The sequence below is a fragment of the Ursus maritimus genome, unplaced genomic scaffold (assembly GCF_017311325.1).
Source record: "Ursus maritimus isolate PB19 unplaced genomic scaffold, ASM1731132v1 scaffold_13, whole genome shotgun sequence".
In the NCBI taxonomy this organism is placed as follows: Eukaryota; Metazoa; Chordata; class Mammalia; order Carnivora; family Ursidae; genus Ursus; species Ursus maritimus.
In genome coordinates, this window is record NW_024423675.1 from 38949197 (window position 1) to 38968830 (window position 19634).

The following is a 19634-nucleotide window of genomic DNA, read 5'->3' on the forward strand; positions in this document are numbered from 1 at the left end:
ATAAAAAAAAAAAAAAGTAACTCTATTTCAAAAACATTTCCATCTGGCCAACCAAAATATTCTGAGTGATATAAACCAAACCTGCTGAGGACACAAAAGAAGTTTAATGTCTTATTTCTGTACAGAAAGAGCTTATGATTTATGTGGGAGGATGAGACAAATGCAGGGAACAACTAAGACATAAGAATCATAGTGATTTCATAAGAGTAACAGTGATTTTCCAAGATTAGTCCATCACTTTGATTTGATAGATGAAGATAAAGAAACTAAGAGACAAGTGGTTTTTCGAATATCACACAAGGATCCAGGAATCCTGGTTCCACTGCACTGTAAAAATGCAGGATAATACCTGAAATCCAAGAGGAAACCGAGGTCAGCAGCCTCCATGAAAGAGTCAAAGAAAGAAGGGATTCAAATTGAGGGCTTTAGAGGGGAGGGGGGTGGGGGATCGGGATAGGCCGGTGATGGGTATTAAGGAGGGCACGTACTGCATGGTGCACCGGGTGTTATACTCAAGTAATGAATCATGGAACTTTACATCAAAAACTTGGGATGTACTGTATGGTGACGAACATAATATAATAAAAAATATTATTTAAAAAAAAAAAGAAAAGAAAGAAGGGATGGGGGGTAGTTAATAACCATCCCCTGGGCTTTGACTCTTCTTCACCTGTGGGCCCTCAACCATTGAGACTACCTCATTGATGATATCTTGTTGAGTAGAGGTTCAGTTGTCTCCCCTTACCCATGGGGGATACATTCCAAGACCCCCAGTGGATGCCTGAAACTGTGGAGAGTAACAAACCCTATATATACTACGTTTTTTCTGATACATACCTATGATAAAGTTAAATTTATAAATTAAGCACAGTAAGAGATTAAAAATAACTTATAATAAATAGAACACTTACAGCAATATACTGTAATAAAAGTTATGTGAATGTGGTCTCTCTCTCAAAATATCTTATTGTACTGTATTCACCCTTCCTCTTCTTGTGATGATGTAAGATGATAAGATGCCTACATAAGAAGAAGTGACATGATGATGTAGGCACTGTTAAGTAGTGTTAGGCTACTGTTGACCTCATGGTGATAAGTCTACCATTGACCATGGGTATCTGAAAGTAGAAAGTGAAATCATGGATGGAGGGGACTGTTGTATGTCTGTGTCATCAGACACTAGACTTAGGCTGTGCTTCACTTTCACAGAGATAAAAATCAAATGTTCAGCTGGGCTGCAAATTAGGATGCTTTTAATTGCAAGTGACTGACACCCAACTCAAACCATAACAATATAAATAAATTAGAGATAGAGGAGGAATTTACTGAAACAGAACCAGGATGTCATGGACTTTAAGATCGGCCAGGTTTCGAGTTCAGATATTGTCAGAGCTCTTGCTCACTCTTTCTATCTCACTTTGTCTCTGCTCGGATTCTTTCCTTGGACAGGTGTTCCCCAGATCATTGGCAAGATGGCAGCCAGAAATCAAGACTCACACCTAATGTTTAGGAACCCACTGAAGATGTTTCCCTGGAAAGCTCTAGCAGAAAAGTCCTTGGGACAACCCTTATTCCCCGGGCTCTGCCATGTGCCTGTCCCCGAGACAGCTACTGTTGTAAGAGGATCTGGTTTGGTGGAGATTCAGTCCCATCCTAACCACCTGAACAGCACTCCCCTTAGTGAAGAGGTGTCCTATTGACAGTTGAAGTGTTGGCAGAAGGGAGGGGTTGCTCATCACGTGTCCGCTGTGGGAGGTAATGCCAATGACCTGAGTATTAACTGTGTAACATGCATGATAAATACAAAAGGAGAGAAAGGAATAATAATGGGAGTACTAGTGCAGTTTTCCCAGAGAAGATAGGTGATGACACACGCTAGAATAATATACAATTCTGTTCATAATAGACTAAATCAAACCTAATTGGAAAGTAAATCTCCTCTTAAGAAAACTCACACTATACTCACAGAGACAAATACGTTTTATGACATATGCTTTTAGGACTAATTGCAGAACTAGACCAGTCCAACCTGCAGCTCTTAGGAATGAGATTATGCTTTTGAACAAACAGTCTGGAGTCTAAAAGGTAGAGTTGTAATAGCGATATCTCTTTAGATAATGACTTCAGAGATTAATCACTCATACAGCTAATGGAGCTGTTCATTAGGCAGCCTCATTTCTGGAAACAATGGAGGAACAGAACCCCAGCATTACCTGTATGCAAGAGTGAACTGTCATCACCAATGTGGTGGGTGCAGCATTTATCACAACAATAATGCCTCCTGACATTTGTCTCCTGCTTTATACTGTCATATATTAACTCAGTTGATCTTTATAACATTCCTGGGAAACAGGTGCTATTGTAATCACCAACACTTTATAGATAAGAAAACTGAGGCATAAAGAGATCACAGAGCTAATGAGAGGCGGACTCTGACTCTCCCACTGTGTTTTTCCATAGTTTTTACCAGAGAAGCCCATGTTTGCTGAGAGAGAACTAGTTTGAATCCTGCCTCCACCACCCACTAACTCTGTAACCATGTCCTTTTGACCTTCATTTTCTCAGTTGTAAAGGAGTGATAATCATATCTAATATAATGGTATAATGCTAAAGATTGTCCCTCTTCTTAGGTTCTCTTATGGAGTCCTTCTCCTGCTCTCCAGACATCATTCAGTTTAGCCTTGAGGTTAGAGCAGGGAAGAAGGAAGGGCCACAACCTGTTTTCTGGGCCACGAACCTAGTAAAGAAAGAACCTACCCACAGGACAGGGAAATAAAAGTGCAGCGGGAAGCTTCTGGCTGGAGGGGTAAAAACAGGGAATGAAAGGGGAGGAAAAGGGCAGAAGCAGAGTTTTAGTTTTCTTCTTTCACCTTCTCAGGTGTAAATTCAAAGGGAAGGGATGTGGGCGGGCCCAACAACAGAAGGTCTTCTGCCTCCTTTTGTGTGCAGATGGGAAGGCAGGTCCCTCTTTGTCCCCCAGCTCACCCAGCCCGGTCAGAGTAGTTCTGTCAAAACCTTGGTGGTGGTGGCATGATTAAGCAGAGGGAGCGACCTAATTTAGCAACCCTGAGTGCCTTGGTTGCCCCCGGCAGGGTGAGGCCTGGCTGGGAATTTGCTGAGGGCTGCAGATGGACAGAAGTACCCAGAAGATACACAGGGAGTCAGAGTTGTAGGTTTAAATTTGGAAATTATAAGTCTAACTGAATGCTTTTGCTTTTCCCTGTGAAAATACGTTTCTGTTTTATAGTGAATTTAGCAACTAGGGTTTTCTTTTACAAATGTATTTTGAGGTGGGGAAGTGGGTAGTTCCCTAGCCTCTAGCAAAGTCCGTATTTGCTTCATTCTCTGCAGAATTCAGTTAATTATTAGTAAAATTATCATGATAATCAGGAACTTTCTTTTTACCTCAGTTACCCTTAAAACACGACCTCACCTGTTTATTAAGGTGTGCTGCGCGAAGACCATCATTGTTAATGTGTGCCGTGACATAACCAAGTTTGGGGAAGCGCCGTGATAGCGGTTTAGAAAGACTTTAAAAACACGGGTGCTCCCCTCAGGGGTTTCTCTACATCGTTTCTAGTGGACATCATTTCTTGCTCATGAGAGGAAGGAAAATCGTTTCCTAATTCCTCCTCAGTCAGCTGGAGGGCTTCATTATTTCCCGATCAAAATCCCAAAAGATGGAGACTCCTACCCAGAAATGACGTTTTGGTTACTTGACTGAATTTTCCCCCCAAAATCAATGGAGGGAAATCAATGGAGGCTGTATCCATCTGCATCCCTCTGCCCCCTGAAAATCAATGTGCTTCGCTCAACTAGTTAGAAATGAGAACCGAAACAAACAGCTGGATTCATTTAAGAAGTTCCCTTTTCATTTCAACTTGAAATAAACTCTTCAGCAGATTGCCTTTGTGGCAGTTGAAGGCCAACATAAATTTAAACAGCGGGTCGCTTGCCTTGAAGAGACCAAGACTCCCTGGCATTTTGGCCAGCAAAGCCTTGGCTGGGAGTTGGCAGGCAGCCTCGAGGCACAGGCTGTCAGTTTCTCACTCAGAAGGGGGTACCTGCTCTCGGGGAAGATGTGACCGATTCAAACATGACCTGGCAAGGGGACCCTGAGGATGGCCTCACCAGTTGTCAAATGATATCATATCCTGATACTCAGTAGGGCCCCCTGCCCAGTTCCTGGTCGATTCTCTCCATGGCATCCCTCCCGCTCAGGCAATAGAAGATTGCTAATTTTCCAAAGGGGGAAAAACCGATAACATGCCGTGAAAATCTCTGTTGACTGTGCGAAAGTAGTATTTGTCCTCGTTTCCCCAGCCTCAGCTTTTGTTCAGGTTTATCATTTTCTCAGAGGGAACAGAGGCTGCTGATTACCGAAGGATTTTTGCTCTGAATTGAATGCAGGTCTGCTGGGAGTGTGTGTATCAATACCACCCAACGAAGCGGGATGAGACAGTGTGGATGGGCAAGGTCAGAGTTTCACTTGTCAACTCATTCAACAAAGGCGTATACTGAATATCATTTATATGCCGTACCCTGTGCTGGATGCTGGAGACACACCGGCAAGCAGACTTCGTCTCCACCTTCATTGGGCTCATCGACATTATTTAGATAATCATTCAAATAGATGTGAAAGCACAGGTGTGAGCTGGCCATGAAAGGAGTGGGCATGGAACCACGGGAGGCCTTGTCAGGGATTTGGCCAGAACAGGGCTCAGGCCACGGAAGTTCCTGTTCAGTGGTAGGTCATTGTCTAGGAGCAATGAGCATATAATCAGTGGGTGTACTAGGTGTGTGATACAACCAAGTTTGTTTTAGATCACTCTGTGCTTATGAACCGAAACCCAGGCCGACTTCATGGCATGCTATCTGACACACATTTGAATGCAGAAGCTATTCTCATCAGTGCTATAGGTAATTTACCTGTCTGGACTTGAGAAAGTATGGTAAAAATGTCCTTTTAAAAATAAAAATCAGAAATACTGACAGCCAGTAAATTGAGTTCTCTTGTTAATCTCAGCAGATGAATGAACAAAGTTGTTAACTCAGATTCAGGAAATTACTTGGATCTCAGTTTACGTATGCTTATACTTGACGTGCAATCATAACTAAATACATAAGCTATCGAAGTTGTTTTATGGGTTGTAGAGGGTTGAGGCGTGTCCTCCTGGCATTCACGTCTACCCGGCTCCTCAGAATGTGACCTTATTGGAAATAGAATCTTTGCAGATGTAATTAGCTAAGGATTTCCAGGTGAAATCATCCTAGGTTTAAGATGGGCCTTAAATCCAGGGATTGGGATCTTTTAAGAGAAAAAAGGGAGATTTGAACAGAGACACAGAGAGAAGGGCGTGTGAGGACAGAGGCAGAGATTAGGTTGCCACAAGCCAGGAAATGCCAGAAGATACCAGAAACTGAAGGAGGTCAGGAAAGAGCCTCCCCTAGAGCTTTTAGGGGGAGCCCCACTGACACCTTGATTTCAAACTTCTGGTCTCCCAAACTGGGAGAGAATACATTTCTGCTGTTTTAAGCCACCAAGTTTGTGGTAATTTGTTATGACAGCCTTAGGAAACTAATATATGGGTGCAAACAGGCTTCCTACGCTTCCAAATTACATGGTAATTATTGAAAAATTATAAGCTGGCCCTGACACGTGATGAAATTGCTTTGTTGCACTAACTTCTGCACTTGTTTTTCTTTTCTCATTTTTAAAAAAGGTAAACCAATGGTAAATTTCTCATGGTTCTTACTGCCTGCTTTAGCAGCATAAAAAACATAGATGTTAATCTATTATAATCGATTTTTAAAAACAAAATGAATCCTGGGGGCGCCTGGGTGGCGCAGTCGTTAAGTGTCTGCCTTCGGCTCAGGGCATGATCCTGGCATTCTGGGATCGAGTCCCACATCGGGCTCCTCCACTGGGAGCCTGCTTCTTCCTCTCCCACTCCCCTGCTGTGTTTCCTCTCTCACTGGCTGTCTCTCTGTCAAATAAATAAATAAAATCTTTAAAAAAAAAAACAACAAAATGAATCTTGTTTATTAATTGTAAAGTTAAGTTATGGACAACTTTCGGTTCAGATTTGCACAGGGTAAGTTAAAAGAAATTGCATTGCAGTAACCGACATGAATGTCTTTCTGAAAGCATGGTTATATTGATGTAAGTTTTACTAAAGAGCAAACGCACAATGAACAAAAAACAACAAAGGTCATTTGGGCTACAGTGGAAAGAACACATTGGAAGGAGCCAAGACTGGAGAGGCAACCGTTCACTGGAAGGAGCAGAAGGTTTCGTGTGTGTGCACGGTGGGGGAAGGGGAGGACTCTGGTTCTGTGTGCAGGGAGAACCCCAGATGGGGAGGCATGGGTCGTGAGCACTGAGTCCTCAGCCTGTCTTGTACTTGAACAAGATCCTCGTGGCCAGGGCCTGGAGGGAGCAGCGCTGTCCATGTAAATGGACCAGTGGGCTAGGACAGAGAGCTTCCTCATGGGGCTATGGCAGCCTGGAGACCAGAAAGTCTTTTTCGAGTGTTGTCAAGCATTCTGTGAAGAGGGGTGTTGTGACAATGACAGATCTCGGGCATCATCCTCTAGGCTCAAATGTCAACTTCGTTTAGTTTAGAAAAAGAAAATAATATGATTGGCACATACCCAACATTATAGAGCAAAATCATCCAGGTTGCCCAAGTTTCTTTGCAAAGTCTACACGTTTGGGATTAGATTCTGCATGAACTTTGTAGTACAGATGGACCTTTAAGAGGATCCAAATCATGCTTTGAGCCTCAGTGACATTGTCCGCTAGCTATTTCACCCCCATCAGAATTACTTCTTCTTTTTTTCTAAGTGTCCATGGCAGCCAGAATTCCTTCTCCTTCCCCCCACCTCACTTTCTCCCGGCTCCCTGGTGTTTTGTTGTTGATCTGCTGTTCCTCCAGATGGCCAGTTCCCGAAGGGCAAGTTGTAGCAGAGCTGATCACTGTCCTGGCAGTCACCTTTCTAAACCTGAGTCTGATAACAAGTAAAACCTGCACCGCATAAACACGCAGATGCCTGTCGCCACATGGCATCACCCGGGAAGAGTCCCCGAGCAACTGGCAGCNGAGAGCCATCTCGCTGGCTGGGGACCAGGGGAAAGCGGATGGTTCTCTTCACTCTGTCTCTTTTTGAATATTGAAAAATTTTCCATGTATTTCTATTGCTATTACTCCAGAAAAAATTATTAAGCAAATAAAATTACCATTTAAATATAGAAATTAGTTCCATGTTTCAATGAGGTGTTCCAAATTCCTGTAACTTTTCCATAAAGCATCATTGCCCACCCATTGTATAAACATCCATTCCTGTAGCCCTTACATCAACCCCATATGGTAAGTGTTATTTTTATGCCGGGTTTACAGATGAGGAAACTGAGGCATAGAAAGGTCACCTGATTGGCTGAAGGCTGCAGAGCTATTTACGGCACCTTGGGATCAGAGCTCAGACAGCCGAGTCTAGAGAGGGAAGAGTCAATAATACCCAAATCTATCACACATTATACATTGCTCAACTTGCTTCACTCAGCTATTGCTTTTTTTTTTTTTTAAGATTTTATTTATTTAGTTGACAGAGATAGAGACAGCCAGCGAGAGAGGGAACACAAGCAGGGGGAGTGGGAGAGGAAGAAGCAGGCTCCCAGCAGAGGAGCCTGATGTGGGGCTCAATCCTGGAATGCCAGGATCACGCCCTGAGCCAAAGGCAGACGCTTAAGGCTTAACGACTGCGCCACCCAGGCGCCCCCAGCTATGACTTTTTAAAGGATCTCATTCTAAGAAAGGAACAATATACAAGAAAGCAAAACTGAATTTAAGAGTTAAAGTTGGAAACCGTGATCTCTGCCAAGAAGCTTTGGTGTGTTGATTAATGGAAAGGATTATTAGCTTAACCGCCACCCCCAATAGAATTGTGTCTCTAATATCTTTCAATTGAAGTGTAGATCTACTCTGATAAGTGGCAGCTTGAAGGTCAGGCCAAGAAAAAAAAATAATGATCAAGTGTGAAATGCATTGCTGCTAAACACCTTTGTAGACACAAAGCAAACTCCTCCTGAAAAGACACGTTTCCAATATGAAAACCACATAAAAAGATGACTCTCTGTGGGTGCTATAGAGTTTAGCTTCATCTCTCGTTGAAGACTCCAAAGTTGAAGAATCTACCTCTTGAGCAAAGGAGAACATAAGACCCAAGAATTCCAAGTTGGTAACTAGATGCCACGGTAAGGGTAATGACATGGACTGTTTGGTAATTGTCAATTTAAATGTATCTTTGATCAGATTTGTGTAAAAAAGAGAAACTGTCAAACCTAATTTCAATATTTTTTCCTAACTAGCAGCTCCTCAATACTGCTATTAGATATTTATCTCTCCACGTTTGGTTCTGTCCATATTACTAAGTAGAGAGAAGACAAGCTAAGTTTCTGCTTAGGTTCTCTTTTGGACTCCTTCCGATCCTGTCTTCATTCCTGTTGCCTCAGTAATTTCTAGTCTCCTATTACCTCACTTACACTCCTTTGGAGGCTCCTCATCAAAGACAGAACATGGTATGAATCTTAGAATGTCATGGAAGGACTTCCACGTGGGGCCCTAACTTCTGCGCAAACCCCTTCCCTCTGACAATCCCCTCGGGAACCCCGCCCCATCCTTGCTGTATGATGGACATGCAGCTCCCCTGGCCCTCCAGCAGATTGCTCCCTGGAGCCCTGAATGCCCTTTCCCAGCTCCTGGTAAACATTGCTTTCCTTGTAGACTCAGCTCCAGTGACACCTTCTCTGAAGCTTTTTCAGAGGAGTGATCAGATTGTCTCTGTATTCCCGATTTCCCATGGGCCTCTGCCCAATCATACCAAACTCTTCAGAGAATCCTTTACTTGCCAATCTTTCCTTTCTAGTCCATAAACTCAAAGAGGAGATCTAAGACCATGCCTTATATCAGATTCCTTTCTGCATTGTTTGGTGCTGGGTATATAGTGCACTCTTAATAAGGAATCATTAAGAAATAAATGGGGTGATGGGCATTAAGGAGGGCACATGATGTGTTGAGCACTGGGTGTTACACGCAACTGATAAATTATTGAACACTACATCTGAAACCAATGATGTACTCTATGTTGGCTAATTGAATTTAAATTTAAAAAAATTAAAAAGAAATGAATTGGAGAACTTTGAAATGCACTGAATCTCCCTCCAAATATCCTTCTTTGAGGTGACCTTCTTTGAGGTGACTGCTCAAATGCCACCTTATGTAAAATTACACCTGTCCTCCCAGCTCCTGGCACTTTCATACCCTGCTTTATTTTTCTCCACAATAGGCCATCTGTACTTGTTTCCTTATTGATTGTCTCACTGTGCCTTTGCTCATCACCAGAATGTAAATATTCTGGGATAAAACCAAACCAAACCCAACCCAGCCCAACTCCAAACAGTTCTCCGTTTCTAGAGCTGCCCGTGCTCCTTGGCTCATGGCCCACTTTCTCATCTTCAAAGTCAGCTACATCGAGTCCTTCCCATGCTTTGCTTCTCTGACTTCTTCTTCTGTTTTACCTCTCCTGTCTCTTCTGCTGCTCAAGTGATTAGCTTGGCCCTTACTTCTGTAACCCAAGATACTCTCCTTATTTTAGGCCCCATGACCTTAATTCTCTCTGCCATGTCCTTTTGCTATGTAATGAAACGTATTCATAGATAAAGACACCAGGGGGTAAAGATCATGGGGGCCAAAATCCTGCTTGCCACAGCTATCTGTGGCCTTAGAAAATGAGAATATATACACATATTTGCATAAAAGAACACTTGAAGGATACACAAATGGTATCTGTGGTTAGCTACAGTTGGTGGTTGGGATGATGATAAGGCATGGATTATTCAGATTTCCCAGTGTTAAGCATTTGATCTCATTTCGATTTTTGAACCAAGTGAATATATTACCTGCTTTAAAAATAAAGACCCTTAAACAATTAGAGTTTCCATATTGGTCCAGCAATTCTATTTTGGGATATATAGCTAAAATAATGGAGAGCAGAGTCTCAACCCATGTTCATAGCAGCATTATTCACAGGAGCCAAGAGGTGGAAGCAACATAAATGGCCATCAGTGGATGAATGGATAAACACAATGTGATGTTTACATACAAGAGGACACTCCTTAGCCTTAAAGGAAGGACATTCTGACACCTGCTACAACCACCTTGAGGATATTATGCTAAGTCAAATAAGACAGTTGCAAAAAGACGAATAGTGTCCAATTCCACTTATAGGAGGTACCTCGAGTAGTCATATTTCTATAAACAGAAAGTAGAATGTGGTTGCTAGGGGTTGAGGGGACAGAGGAATGGGGAGTTGTTTAATGGGTACAGAGTTTCAGTTTTGCAAGTTAAAAAGAACCTGAGGATTGGTTGCACAACGATGTGAATATACTTAATACGACTGACTTGCACACTTAAAAATGGTTACAACAGTAAATTTTGTGTTACGTGATTTTATCACAATTAAACATAAAAAAAGAAAAGAAAAAAAAATTAAGCTGTTGCCTTATAAAGTAGATGAAAATCAAGCAATGGGTTTGGCGTTCCTGTGGTCCAGGACCCCTCACCCCAAGCCAGGAACTGGGCACATGCGGGTGGTGAAGCCCTTTTTATTAGTGACATAACTGGCAAAAACGCTACGTGACTTCGTCCTTGTAGCAGGGCCTGACTTATCCCAGCGCTGGGAGTGTGGGGGGGATCTGTGTCTGTGTCTTGAACTTCAGACCCATTTCTCCTGAAACTCTCCTAGTCTATGGTTTGCTTCCCTGGATTATATTTCTGTTCTACAAAAAGCACATCCCCAGATGACTGACAGTGAGAGTGTTCAATCCCTTCAGGTGAATCCCCATCCTTTGCCCACAGCAACATCTTCTTGCTCAACAGAATTACTTTAGAATACAGTAATCTAACATCAGTACGTTTTGGTCATGAATAACGTCACCATTGATAGGATGGGAATATCAATTATCTGTCTCATTGTTTAGATGGAGATGCCAAGCGTGTAGTCCAATTCATTTGTGTTTTTTCTTCCTACACATATCAGTTGATGTTAGGGGATGATTGTGTCTCCCCAAAATTCATGTCTTGTCCTAACCCCCAGTACCTTAGAATGTGACTGTATTTGGAGATAAAGCTTTAAGAGAGGAAATTAATTTAAAAATGAAGTCATGAAGGTGGGCCCTAATTCCAATATGACTTGTGTCCTTATAAAAAGAGGACATTAGGGGGCACCTGGGTGGCTCAGTTGGTTAAGCATCTGACTCTTGATTTCAGCTCAGGTCTTGATCTCAGGGTCATGAGTACAAGCCCCACGTTGGGCTCCATGCTGGGCGTGGAGCCTACTTAATTAAAAAAAAAAAAGAGGAAATTAGGACACAGACACACAGAGAGGAAAGACCATATGAAAACAGAAGGAGAAAATGGCCATCTGTAAGCCAACAAGAGAGGCCTCAGAAGAAATCACCCTCCCTTCTCTGTGGGCAATACGTCCCAAGACCCCCAGTGGATGCCCGCAACAATGAATAGTACTGAACCCTATATATACTGTTTTTTCATACATACCTATAATAAAGTTTAATTTAGAAAGTAGGCACAGTGAAAGATTAACAATAATTAATAAAATTGAATGATTATATGCTGTAACAAAAACATGAATGTGGTCTCTCTCTCTTGAAATATCTTATTGTACTACACTCACCTTTCTTCTCCCTGTGAGGCTGTGAGATGATAGCAATGCCTTCGTGAGTCGGCCAGATGGAGCAGGTGAATGACGCGGGTGCCGCGCTGTAGCTTGAGGCTACTGCTCGCCTCACAGCAGGGCATCACCTGCTCCTGTGGTTTGACCTCCGGTAAGTGAAACCACAGAAAGTGAAACTGGGGACAAGGGTGTGCGTGTGCATGTGTGTGTGGCGAGGAGGGGGGACTACTGTTCCGTGATCTTGAACTTCTAGCCTCCAGAACTGCAAGAAAATACATTTCTGTTGTTTGAACTACCCAGGCTGCAGCCCTAGCAAAGTAACACAAGTGACCAATTGAATCTTGCCAGGAATGAGCAATGATTCCACAAAGAGAAAACAACCTGGAGAAGCAGAACACAAAATCTGCTGAGGATTAGCTCTGGCCGCACATGCACACAAATTCACTTTACCAAAATGAATACTTCCTTTTCAGGCAACAACATCTGTTCTTCTAGTTGTTTAACAATTTTCTTGAAGACCATGTGCCTTACTTTAAATTTGCTTAATTAAAGGGGTGAGGTGTGGGGAGGCGCAGGAAGGAAACCCCCACCCCAGCACATTGGGGAGAGGGGTTCCTCCAGCTGTTGCTCCAGCTGAAGCCTGTTGGGCCTCAGCCTTGGCAGTGGCCTCCTAAGCCCATAACATGGGGCTTCTGGAATCCTCCATGGGACCCAAAGTATTGCTCAGCTGACTCTGAACTCAATTCATCGACACCCTTTACTCTGCCTTCCGTTTCATGCTGCCTCCCACGGCCATCCCTCGAAACAGCATGTGCACACGCACGTGGAGGCTTAAATCACTCCTGAGGTTGTGCAAAGGGAAAGGCTGCCCTGCCAACAGTTACAAAACACACCTGCTCCAAGAGCCTGGGGAGAGAGAGGAGGATGGCATGCCTTCCGGGAATAGCACAATGTTCCCGGTGAAACTTGATGCACAGCAGTGATGTTTAAGGTCCTCTTTAACTTTGAAATATTACATTTCTGCATATAGCTATGGGAACATTCGTTTTGCTTTGCTCCCCTCCTCACTGCTACGCGGGTGAGAGCGAGCCAGGAGGATGGCAGTTCCGGAAACCAGGAGACACTCTCACTGGTGTTGCTAGAAGAGGAGAAGCGTTCTGATGCCCCAAGCAGAAGGGCAAGCTGTTAATCGTGAGCTGCAAGGATGTAGAGGGCAGTGAGGATGGCAGGTGCACGCGAGGCCAACCTCCATGAACTTGCGAATGAAGTTGGTGAATGGGGGTGTGGCAGCACCAGACCCGCCCAGTTAGGTTCTCTGTGATGTGTCCACTCCTGCCATGGCAACTGGAGCAGCGTAAAAGCAAGCTGTCCTAATGGTTTCTTTATAAACGTGTTTAGACCCAGATAAAAGGCTGAATACTGAACAGGGTAAAAAATGGCTGATTTTCTTTCCAGCTATAGCAGCTTTTTGTTACAATTTCCTTCGCTGAGCTGAAAAGGGAGCAGGAAGCCTGAGGATTTATTTCTGAAGACACACACACACACACACACACACACACACACACACCACGGCTCTAATTTATTTATAAATATGCAGGCTTTGTGACATATCTCTGAAGAAACTCGAGTCCTCTTCTCATGCTTGGAGCTGAAAGACAAGCCCAAGTTATTTTGAGTGTAAACTCTGATTTTTCATAGAATAAGAGCCTTTCAATTTGATTTCATTGATCAAAAAGTCAAAGTCTTATTAAACAGCGATTATAGATAATGTAAACCAGAAGGTAAACGTATAGAGAATTGCCAAGTGTTAACAAAAATATATGAATCACTTTGTTAAAAAAAAATCACTGATAAAACCCAGAAAACTGGAATCATCAAAGTCACTTAGATCCGCGGGAACAGAGAATGACCGTTTATTAAAACAGGTGAATCCCGAGACCTTCAAGGCGCGTTTCAGCTCTGCAGAGACACACCCAATAAAAAGCAAACAGGTCGCTTGTTTGGTCAGCCTGGGTCTGGGACAGTTTTGTCTGTTTATACAGATACAACAGGAGGTCTGAAGCTCACATTTCAGACGCTGCATTGTTAACCATATAAAGGGACCCTACGAAGGCAGACTGCGTAGCCAGCCTGTNTCGGCTAGCAGAGCCGCGCAGCGTCCGCGGGCACCCGGCCCATTGCTAGAGGGGATGCGGGGCAGGCCGCCTCCAGGATGTCCCACCTCTCTCTGGAGCTGAAGCCGCCTGTCACCCAGGGAGCCGGAAAATCAGAGACGCTAAACTCTGGGGGCCTCAGGTTCTTATGTGTAAAATAAGGAAATTGGAGCAGATGGGTATTTCCTAAACTATGAGCCAGAAAAATTGGTTTCTGTGGATAAGTTTAGAAAAGTCTGGGCTCAGTGAATTAAATAGTCTTCTTTATTTAATATTTTTAGACTTACTTTAATATATTAAAGATACTGTGAATCCCCCTGCCCCAAATGGGGGTAAGATAAACGCTACTTTCCAAAGGTGATTGAACACAGAATCCTTTGGGAAATGCGGAAGTAGCAGGTCAAATTCTCCATAATTCCAGGGCAAGAATGAGGCCATGAGATACAGGAGTGGGGAAAGAGACACTTGGCTCCTGCTTCCAGATTCCCCTCATGCCTACCCAAAAATGGAGAGAGCTTGGTAGGCCCTTGGAGTACTCATGACAATGTCAGGGGTTATAATTTTGCAGAAACAAATGACATCAGCACTTTCTAATTAAGACGAAATGTGTTTAGGCGGAATATGCACTGACCTGTGATGTGTTGGCTTAGGGGCTGAAAAGTTAACTCCATCCCCTCAGAATTCTTGAGCCACCAAGAATGAAATCCTTAATTCCAGTCATGTTCTTTGTGTCGTGTTAAAATGCCGCTGACCCAGTAGAGAGACCTTTAAACCTCGTATGTCATAAATGTGTATGAGGCTGAAGCTGTCAGATCTTTCTCTGAGGGAAGATTTTGATTAAAAAAAAAAAAGAAAATGTGAAAAATGTGCATATTGTCTGGCAGAGAGGAAAGGGACAGAGAGGGGATTGTAGAAATGACGTAAGGGAGTCTCATTTTATTTAGTTGTACTGTCTTAGGTCGGCTTTCTGAGAAGCAGAGCCTCAGCCAAGATTCTTGTGGAAGAGTTTTGTTGAGGAGATGCTCTCTGGAGAAAGAAAGTTGAGAAAGCAAGATACCTGACAGAGGAGAAAAGCTAAGCGAGGGTGAGCTGTAGCCTCGCTTCAACCAGCCTCCACAGGGGACACTCTGGGCCACAACTGTCCCACAGAATTTGTCTCCTCCCAGGAGAGGCCAGCCTTTTGTACCTCAGTGTCAGGCAGTCAGGGGGGTGCCAGCTGTTCCATCCGTCCTCCCTGGGGCAGGGCACAGCCTCTCAGGCAGGAGACTCTCACACAGCTGAGGGCGCTGAGCTTGTGACAGGGGCAGGTGTGAACCATCAGAGGCCAACACTCCTACCAGCTGGGGCATGGTCCCTGCAGCCAGATGACAGGGTCTGGGGGATGCCCACATGTTCAGAATTGGCTCGGTTTGTCTGACAAAATTTCAAGTAACTGGAATAGCTTATGAAATTCCTCATGTCCCTTCATACCTTGGCGTTCTAGATGTTGATAAAAGGCTTCTCTGATGATGAGAGTTTGTCATTTCCTTGGGGGAATGCTAACCATACTCTCAGCTCCTTTCTCAGTTCTAGTAATTATTAAGAGTTAAAGGAATTCGGGTGATTTCCCGTCTGTCTGGATTATTATTTTTTTCTTTCTATCAAAAAGATTTTGTAAAGGCCACCTGACATGTCCATATCCTTCTGAGCAATACTGAAGTTCTACTGAAAAAAAAAAAAAAAAAAGGTGGGGTAAGGGAGGAACTGTCTTTTGAAAAGAAATAGCTGGTTTCCTAGCATTAAATTTTTTTCTTACAAATCTGCCCAGAAGAAAGAGAAAAAGAAAGAGAGAGAGAGGAGGAAAGAAAGAAAGAAAGAAAGAAAGAAAGAAAGAAAGAAAGAAAGAAAGAAAGAAAAAGAAAACTCACCTTTCAGGTATTCTTTATCAAAAAGCAATTCTAGACCAATGTCAAGGAGATTTCAAGGTAATCCTCTGCAGTTCTTAGTATAAAATAAGAATAGTGTACTTCTTATTGTAAAGGTAATTTAATTTCCTAATAATTATTACTTAGCTATGAAGTCTTTTCTAGCGTGTCCTTGGAGAACTGTTAAGGGCTTAGATTTTCTCTTTTAAAAGCCTCCAGGTCTCTTTTCTAAGGGTTCATTAAATGATGGGGGGAGGGGGAGGGAATCTGCTCGATCCATTCCCCTATTTCTGCTGGTGCTTTGTAGCTCATTTAGTGACCTCAACATCCCATGTATTTTGTAGTGACATTTCTAGTCCTTTTGGAGATTCATCAGGGAAAGGTCCACGAACATTTCTAGAAGATCGTTACAAAAGCTGTATGCTCTCTGGAAGCACAAGAGCCAGAAATCCTGGCAAGTCTAGGTCAGTATGAAGACAAAGAACACTCCTCATGTGTCTCTGTCAAGAGGATTTGTCCATCACCGTCATCAGGTTATATGATCCCTTCTTAAAAGGGAATTTTCTTTTATTCTCCAAGAGCCTTGTACAAAAGAGACACTTAAAGTAAATTACAAAATTCCTCATCTTCCTGCCTGCTGGTCAGACTATGTTCCTTTTTGATGGGTTCTGTGTAGGGGGAGAGGGGGAGGGGCGGAATGATGTCATGTCGCAAAAACAGCTACTTTGTAATCTTTCCCTTCTCTGTGGCTTATTTACAAAGTCTATGCTTTTAATTTTCTGGGCTTTGACTCTATATTCAAATTCAGCCCTTAGAATTCTCAAAATAATACCCCCATCCCCCCCCCCCCCACCAAAACCCTCCTATTTTCTTTCCCAAAAAAGTTTGGCTTATGTAAATAAAACATTGCCATGGCTTTGCTTCTAAGCCATTGGATCTGCTATGAATTTACAAAGTCCAGTCAGCAATTCCTTTGACTTCAGGCTCCCTGCCCTGGAAAGCAGTGTGCATCTGAGTATTTTCGTGACAGCCAAACTGCCTCTTGAATTGTGGAAATGTGCAAGGAAGAACAGGGAACGGCAGCTTCCTAATGCAGCCAAACGCCGGTCCCAATACGTTCGTACCTGTTTGTAGAATCCGATCGAATGCTGTGGGCATAGCTAGAGGTTTCCAGCAGGTATGGGGAACTGAAGCCATCCTGACCAGCTGGCAGCATGTCCAGGCCTCCCTGGAAAACTACACAGCACAGGGACTCATCCTTCGTCATTCTCGGGCGTCAGAGACAAAGCAGAGGTCCTCAGATAAAATTGCCATCAATCCCTGCCCACTCTCAAACTAACCTCAGTTGGTGCCCTTTTTTTTTTCTCCCTGCTGACTCAAAGGTTGCATCCTTCTTATTTCCATCTAATGCCAATTCTGGAAAATGTCTAATTGTCTGTTAGGGCATGGAGTAAATGTCCCCTCTTCTGTGACTCCTTGACTGATTCAGCATCTGTCACATCTGTCACTCCCACTTTGTGCTCCTGTTTTGGCTCTGCTTTCTCTGTTCTGTATCTCTAGTTGCACGTCTGTCTCCCACCCGATTGTGAGCTACTCAAGCGTGGCGACTGTGCCTCGTTTGTGTTTACCTTCAGAACATGCTGCTTGCATGTGAATGCGTCCTTATAAGGTTGTAGAATAAGTGACCGAATGCCACATGCTGCAAGGAAATTAATGTGGGAACATTGCATAAAATGGATGGAAGAATGCAAAAATGTGGTGATGGGGATGACTTGGAGAAAGCTACTGTAATAATCTAGCGGATGGGCAATGAGCGCCTGACTAACCATATGTGGCAGGCAGAAGGGCCGTGTGCAGACTAGTAAGGAGACTGGAGTCAGAGAATATTCCAGGTTTGCAAGCCATTGTCAGATCTTGATAATATTCATTCATTCACTCATTCTTCATTCATTCATTCATTCATTCATTCATTCAATCATTCAGTATATAGTACCCCTTCTCATGCCAGGCACTAGTTTAGGGGCTGGAGATACAGAGAGAAATAAACAAATCAAAATAAAACAAGAACATAAACTCAGGAGAATCAGATTTAAGGGGAGAATGAAAGTAATACGGTTAGTTGTTTTTAACTTATCAAGTTTGACAGGTAGTGGGCAGTTGGAAATCTGGGACCGGAGCCTTGGAGAAAGTTCAGATATTTAGATAAATATTTGGGAAACATTATGAAAAGGGAATAGTTACTTTAGGATGCCCAAGGGTAATGATTGCAGGAAGAATTAATGAGAAGATATAGTCTTGTGAGATCCTTGAAATATATATTTTGAAACCATAGAGAAAAAATCCTTCAAACATTTGAACAAGAGAAATGAGGTTACCTCTTTCGAGGGAGCACAGGCTAAGACATATTAAGGCAGAAGCTGAGAGAGTCATTAGGACTAGTCACATATTCTTGTTTTCTCTTTCTTCTGGAAACATAGTAAGATTATCTGTTCTTAATCCTCTTTGAATTAGGTGAGAAGCTTGACTTGCATTCTGAGTGTAGTGTGCCCAACTTTCAGGTGGAAGCTTTAAGAAACAGAACACAGTTTGCCAAGTGCCCTTCTCACCTGTGTGCTCGTTAAAGGATATATTTAGATGAAGCCCTCCATGAGGCTGAACATGTGGCATGAGTGAAGAAGAAACCTTAGCTATGTTAAGCCACAAGCTTTAAGGGTTGTCTGTTCCTGCAGCATAACCCAGACAATGCTGACAGATACACAGGCTAAACTGCTATAATTAAGAACTCAAGTATCTGTGTGCAACAGAGTCATTCATGGTTACAGCTTCCTTCAATTTTCAGTCTTCCCATCCTCCTGGTGTATTTCCCCATTCACATGGTCAAAGGTTGTTCACCAGCTCCAGCCCTAGGGAAGGAACAAAGGGCAATCAACTTATTTTCAAGGCAGTGATGTTAAAGTTGCACATATCACTCTTCCACACATTCCGTTCATGAAAGCCGGCTCGCACCTAATAGCAGGGGAGGCTGGTAAAAATAGTAACTAGAAAAAAAAAGTAGTATCTAACAGTTATGTGCCCTACTAAATCTAGAGTGAGATCAGTTCTATTACTAAAAAGAAGACAATGATACTTGGGGCAATTTACAGTGTCTGCCATAGAGAAACTAGCTATGGTTGGAGAATAGAGTGAGACATGGAGATATGGAGAGTGGCTCCACAAGAGGTGGCGGAGATGAATGGGGTCAAGATCAAGGAGGGCTGGGGCGCCTGGGTGGCACAGCGGTTAAGCGTCTGCCTTCGGCTCAGGGTGTGATCCCGGCGTTATGGGATCGAGCCCCACATCAGGCTCCTCCACTGGGAGCCTGCTTCTTCCTCTCCCACTCCCCCTGCCTGTGTGCTCTCTCTCGCTGGCTGTCTCTCTCTCTCTGTCAAATAAATAAATAAAAATCTTAAAAAAAAAAAAAAAGATCAAGGAGGGCCTTCTAAGATTTATTTAAATGTAATGGAAATCCATTGAAGATTTTTTTTTAAAGATTTTATTTATTTATTCGACAGAGATAGAGACAGCCAGCGAGAGAGGGAACACAAGCAGGGGGAGGGGGAGAGGAAGAAGCAGGCTCATAGCGGAGGAGCCTGTTATGGGGCTCGATCCCATAACGCTGGGATCACGCCCTGAGCCGAAGGCAGACGCTTAACTGCTGCGCCACCCAGGCGCCCCCATTGAAGATTTTTTTTAAAGATTTTTTAATTTATTCATTTGAGATGGAGACACAGAGAGAGAGAACACAAGCGGGGGGGGGGGGGGGGGGGGGGGGGGGGGGGGGGGGGGG